This window comes from Hylobates moloch, unplaced genomic scaffold (assembly GCF_009828535.3).
Source record: "Hylobates moloch isolate HMO894 unplaced genomic scaffold, HMol_V3 SCAFFOLD_14, whole genome shotgun sequence".
In the NCBI taxonomy this organism is placed as follows: domain Eukaryota; kingdom Metazoa; phylum Chordata; class Mammalia; order Primates; family Hylobatidae; genus Hylobates; species Hylobates moloch.
Genome location: NW_026652289.1, coordinates 2,795,526 through 2,801,960, shown reverse-complemented (window position 1 = coordinate 2,801,960; position 6,435 = coordinate 2,795,526). Strand labels below are relative to the sequence as shown.

General features: G+C 58.6%; 1 long non-coding RNA gene across 1 annotated transcript; it reads left to right on the top strand.

Moving 5' to 3' along the window:
• The first annotated feature begins 1,438 nt into the window (after positions 1-1,438).
• LOC116482381 (uncharacterized) lies at positions 1,439-2,940 on the top strand. The gene is made up of 2 exons (XR_009209792.1): positions 1,439-1,625; positions 2,278-2,940. It is a non-coding gene; the product is annotated as an uncharacterized LOC116482381 (long non-coding RNA).
• The last annotated feature ends 3,495 nt before the right edge of the window (positions 2,941-6,435 follow it).

The following is a 6,435-nucleotide window of genomic DNA, read 5'->3' as shown; positions in this document are numbered from 1 at the left end:
CTTTCCATGCCCCCAGCCCCATGGCCTGGAGGTGGAGGTGCATGGAGTCCTCCCTCCTCTCTGTGGTCCCTATACTGCTTCGTCGGCAGGAGAACAAAGCTGTTGTTCTTTGAAACCCCACCTCGCTTCCCCTGAAATTTCTCTGAACTCAGGCGGAAACTTGGGAGCACAGAACGTCCCAGAAACAGCCTGGCAGAGCATCAGTGGGATATGTTGTGGGGGGGGCTGGCCCCTACTCTTGGGAGTGGGAAGGAATGCTGTGGTTTCTCTTGAGGCGGGCATGACACATGCCGAGTGAGAGGAAAAAGTTGCTCGGCCGGTGCAGACGGACAGGCTCCAGCTCTCGCTGAAACCCTTTCCTGCCTTTGCTTGCTGGGCACACTGGGTGCTGTGAGATTTGGAGACTCAGGCCCTCCAGGAGCCTCCCTGAACCCACATGTTCTTCCTGGCTGCTCTCGCCGCCCTCCTTTAGGATTTGTTTTTCAGTGAGTGAGCTGGCTGGCTTGGACACTAAAGCAGGGTGTTGAGTGTGTTTCTGGGGACTGTGTTGTGCTCCGTCAGTGCTGGTTCAACATCCGCACCGACCCAGCTGCCCTTGCATGGATTCCAGGATGCGGGGAGGGCCCTGGGCTTTGGCTGTGCCTTCTGGGCTTGGTGGAAGCTTCTCAGTGGGTGGTGGGCTGGCTGACCCGAGGGCCCAGAGACAGAAAAGGGGTCTCTGGCCTGCCCTCAGGGGGCTGGGATGAGGACAGGACCCCAGGCGCTTGGGAGCCTCCACAGTTGCAGAGCCAGACGAACAGCCTGGGGGCGTCCCTTCCCATGGGGTCCAGCCTGTGGTTCCTGGGAGCCCCCACTCCAGCCTCCTCCAGATGCCATTGGGGGCCTGCTGGTTTAGGACCCCTTAGACAGCTCCGTCTATGGCTGTGGGCTGGCTCCCAGCACCCTGTACCCACACTCTCGGGGTCAGCTGTTTGTGCGGCCTGATCAGGAGGCCCCCGGGTAGCTTCCCTAAGGCCGTCTCTGTGGCTCAGGGGCAACTCCCTAGGGCAGTGAGGGCAGGCATCACTCTCACCTGCACTGGGGCCCTTCTGCCTGCTCCCCTTCCCTCGCCCCAGCCACACTGTGCTGCTGGGGAGTGAGGCTGGTGCATCGTGTACCTGCCCTGGGTGCCACGGGAGCTGGTGGTCAGGACGGGGGACTCGGCCTCCTCCATGCAGCCCCTCAGCCCCTCTGTGCTCCCGTGCTGCCCACTGTGAGTGCAGTGCCCACGATGACACTGTCTGTTCCGCAGACCTTGACAGAGCTGGAGGCGCTTTTTGTTGTTTGAGTTTTTTTGTTGTTGTTTTTCCTTTTTGTTCCCCCCACCCTCCGTCTAAGGGCTAGAGGTGCTTATTTTTCACCAAACTCACCTCCAAGAAGCATTTTACTGGGCCTGATTATGCACAAAGAAAGACGTCTGCATGTGCCACGGGCCTCCCGCATTGTAGGGGCTGTTCTGCTCCGGGCACCCTCGCTCCAGGGCTGCGCTCCCCGGGCTGTCTGGGGGGCCACATTGTCATGTTCCTTCTGCTGCGTGGCCCATCGTGCATGCCCAGGACCAGCTCACGCCGTGTGTGACCGGCCACGTGAGCTCAGCCACAAGCAGCCCTGCGGACACTCGGGCTGTTTCCACTTTTTGGCTGTTGGGGTCATGCTGCCATGAACGTTTGTCTCAGTTCTCCAGCGCGTACCTAGGAGTCGAAGGTGGGGTTGCACAGGCTGTGCCTCATTTGGCAGGGAGCTGCGATGATGCTGCCAGGAAGCTCATTCGCCACTCTGCCCAGGGTTTTCCTTTTCCTTTTTCTGTTTTTTTTTTGTGAGACAAGGTCTCACTCTGTCGTTCAGGCTGGAGTGCAGTCCTGCAGTCATGACTCACTGCAGCCTTGACTTCCTGAGATCAAGAGATCCTCCCACCTCACCCTCTTAAGTGGCTGGGCCTACAGGTGTGCACCACCACACCCAGCTAATGTTGCTATTTTTCATAGAGATGGAGTCTCACTATGTTGCCCTGGGTGGTCTTGAACTCCTTGGGCTCAAGCGATCCTGCCCCCTCAGCCTCCCAAAGTGCTGGGATTACAGGTGTGAGACTCCACGCCCAGTCTCTTCTTTTTTCTTTTTTAGAGACAAGGTCAGTCTCTGTCACCCAGGCTGGCGTGCAGTGGTGCAACCCGCTCACCACAGCCTTGACCTCCTGGGCTGAAGCAATCTTTCTGCCTCCGCCTCCCGAGTGGCTGGGACTACAGGTGTGTGCCACCACGCCCACCTCCTGCCCAGGGTTGTTACTGGGGTGGTCACGTGGGCAGCTTCTGCCTGGGATAGGCCACAAAGCCAGACTCCCGGTGGGGACACGGGTGTTCCACACAAGCTGCGTTGTTGGTTCCCTGACGCCCGTCAGGCTGGGAAATGGGAAAGCCGAGCCCCCAAGTGCCTGCAGAGCCCACCTGGCGCAGGCCTCACCGCCTTGGGGCTGCTGCTCGCACTTCTGCCCCTTCCCCCGGCTAGGCCCCCATTCCTTGAGGCCGCACCACACCCCCATTCATTTTTCCACACCCTGAACTGTGCCTCCCAAGCCCAGGGCAGCCGGGCTTGGCAGAGCTTCCACCTTGCGGCCAGTATTCCCAGTGGCCCCTTTGAGAGGATTTCCTGGAGCTCCCTGTCTGAGCTTCCTGGACTGAGGGCATTGGGAAGGAGCCTGCGGAGCTGGCAGTCAGCGGGTGGACGGGTCGCGCTGTCCTGGCTTTTGGAGTATGGAACCAGAGGGTGTGGGACAGGTGCCCTGCTGCTGGGCTTGGTGGTCCCTGCTGTAGGGAAGGGGCAGCTGGTGTGAACACAAGGAGCTGCAGGGCTGGAGAAGGCCCAGGCCAGGAGCCTGCCGACGAACACCAGCGAGGGGCCAGGCCGGCCCAGACTCCCTGGCTGGCTGGGGTCTGACAGGAGCGCCAGGCTCCTTGGGCTGCCCGAGGAGCCGCTTGTTTGGCCTCTGTTTTTTCATCTATAAATGGAATGAGTTGGACACAAGATCCAAGTGCCCTCCCCTGTTTGAGAAGGTTCTTGTGGGCTCTGGGCCCATCCCACATCCCACAGTGGGCAGGAGGCCACCAAGAGATGCAAGACCATGCCCCCTATTTCGATAGGAAGCTGCACCTCACAGGGGCCTGGGGCCTGCGTCTGAGACCCGGCCAAGTGCTGGACGTCTCCCCTTCCTCATGGCTGTTATGGCTGAATTACGTCCCCCCCCAAATTCTCATGTTGCAGCCTTAACCCTAGCACCTCAGAGTGGGACTGGGTTTGGAGAAGGAGCCCCTACAGAGGTCATCAGGTTCAAAGGGGCCATCAGGGCTGTGGGTGGGCCCTGATCCAAGCTGATTGGTGTCCTTGTAAGAAGATGAGATGGGGACACAGACACACACAGAGGGACAGCCCCGTGAGGAAACAGGGAGTCAGTGCCGTCCGCAAGCCCAGGGGAGAGGCCTCAGGAACCAGCCCTGGCAACGCCTGGACCTTGGACCCCAGTGCCTAGGACAGTAGGAGAATCGGAGCCGCCTGGCTGCAGTCCTTCCCAATGGCACCCTGTGTTAGTCCATTCTCACACTGCTAATTGTTGGGAAAAGGGCTTGTAGGGTGCCTGTATAAACTGGCCATAAAAATATGGCACAGTAAGTTGTGGAAGCCACAAGAGGCCTCTGAGGAGGAAAGCCTCCTAATTGCCATCACGTTCCCATGCTCAGAGCGAGACCCGCTCTCTTATCTGTAAACACTGTGTTCAAGGAGAAAGACACTCCTTTGAAGCACTGGAATGTGGACAGACGTGCGAGCTCCTAGTTAAGCCCGCACCCACCAGCTACTGTCCAATAAGTTAAAGATATGCTGTTTGAGCACAAAGGAGATTCATTTAAACCGCTATTGCTATAGATTACACCTATGACGTACTGCCCCCCTTTCACTGTTTCGCCCTGAACATCTGCTTCTTAGATCTAAGTGATTGTACTCAATAAATAGCATGGAAACCAGAGCTCGGTGCCTTTTGCAGCCTCCATTTTGCAGCTGGCCCCCTGGCTCCCACCTTTATGAACTTTTTTTTTTTTTTTTTTTGGTGACAGAGTCTCGCTCTGTTGCCCAGGCTGGAGTGCAGTGGCGCCATCTCCGCTCACTGCAAGCTCCGCCCCCCAGGTTCATGCCATTCTCCTGCCTCAGCCTCCCAAGTAGCTGGGACTACAGGCGCCCACCACCACGCCCGGCTAATTTTTTTGTATTTTTAGTAGGGATGGGGTTTCACAGTGTTCGCCAGGTTGGTCTCCATCTCCTGACCTCATGATCCGCCCGCCTCAGCCTCCCAAAGTGCTGGGATTACAGGCATGAGCCACCGCGCCCGGCCCCACCTTTATGAACTCTTAACCTGTCTCTTCTCATTCCTTTGTCACCACTGGACTTTGGGTACCCCACGGGTGGTGTTGAGGCTAGTCCCCAACACTGATAAAGACATACCTGAGACTGGGTCATTTATAAAGGAAAAAGGTTTAGTGGACTCACAGGTCAGCAGACCTGGGGAGGCCTCAGGAAACTTACAGTCATGGCAGAAGGGGAAGCAAACACCTTCTTCACATGGTGGCAGGAAGGAGAAGTGCAGAGTGAGGGGCCCAGAGTTTTAAAAGCCCCTTGAAACCATCAGCTTTTGTGAGAACTCAGTCACTATCATGAGAACAGGATGGGGGAACCACCCCCGTGATTGAATGACCTCCTGCCAGGTCCTTCCCACAACATGTAGGGATTATGGGAACTACAACTCAAGATGAGATTAGGGTGCGGACACAGCCAGGCTATGTCACCTCCCCAGGAAAGGAGCACATGTGCAGCAGTGGTGAGTCCCACCCTGCTTGGAAAGATATTCAGAATCCAAGAGCAGAAAGGACCAGGAGGGATCATTGCTTGCCTCCCTCCTCCTACCCCTCACCCCAAACCCTGCCCCGGCCTGGCAGAAGCCTCCCCAGGACACACCCTGCACTGGAGGGGCAGGCTGCTGTGTGAGGCACTGACCTCGCCCGCGGTGGATACCCCCTGCCCCTCCTAACCCCCAGTGACTGTTAAGCCAGAGTCCATCAGGGGCTTGGTCTCTGGCACACCCACCCCTCAGTGCATATACTCTGGTGTCCCGGGCAAAGCACAGGGCAGGCGCCCCCAGATGCACCCCCAGACACCGCACTGTGCCTGGAGCGTGGCTTCTGATGGCAGTCTCAGGACCTTTGCACCACACGTGCTCCCGTGCGACGGCCCCTGGGGAAAGCCAAAGGCGTCCCTTCCAGCGGGAGCCAGCGACTGGTACGCAGGGGGGCCCTCGGGGGCAGGAGCCATGGAGCCCTCCTCTGGTGTGGGAATTCAGGGGATCTTAGCCACAGGGCATGGCGTGTGGGCTCAGAGCTGGCCGTGACCTACCAGTGCGTGGTACTTGTACTTTGCTGTTCTAGGAACCCATACATCAGTTTTCCTTATTTGCTGAAAAAGGCATGCATTAGAGGGGTGATTCATGTCGGAGGCCAGGAGCCCCTCGATGTGACGTGTTTCTCATGGGCGAATGTGGGGCATCCATGGTGGACCCCCACCCTGTATGGATGGCTGCCCCCTGAGCAGCGCTTTGAGCTGGAGCTGTGGTCGGGTTCCCCAGTGCAGAAAGGGCTCCCAGGAGGCTAGTGGTCCCGCCTGCAGGACGCCGATGCGTCTGTCCTCACACATTGATATGCCTGTCTGCCTGGGACGGACACTTCACCCTGGCTACCCGTCAGGCCAAGGGCAGGTTGTATACACCTGGGCTGAGGCCTCTTTCTCATTCTCATTTATCTCTTGCTCAGGAGTTGATCTAAGACAGGCTCTAACTGCACCTTAATAAGCTTGTTGGGGAGGAGTTGGGGGTGGGGACATAACATGCCTTGCCTGCCAGGGTGTCCGGGTGACAGTGGCCGGTGGCTGAGCACCCCGGCCTGAATAGCTGGGAGCTAATGCAGGGGACGCTGGGAAACAAGAGGCTGTGGGGAGGGAGTAGCCAGGGGCATTCCGGACAACGATGGGGGAGCAATGCAGCTGTGAGCTGGTGTGTGTCTCCCCGTGTCCCGCCTGTACCTGGGACGCAGCTCCCACAGGAACGGGCAGTGGGAGGGTGGGGGCCACGGAGGTCATAGTAACAATCCCTGACAGTGTAGGGGCAGGGGGCTCGCAGGGGGCTCGAGGCGTCCCGTGTGGACAGCTGTCGGGACTTGCCAAGCACTGTGCCTGGTGATCTCCTTCGGGTTTCAGCCAGTCCATGGGGAGGAGCCGTCTACCAGGCAGCCTCAGGGAGAGTGGGCGGGTGTCGAGGGAAGCCGGCGGCCCCGGCTGGCCCCCTTGTGTCTGAGCCCCCGTGGTTTC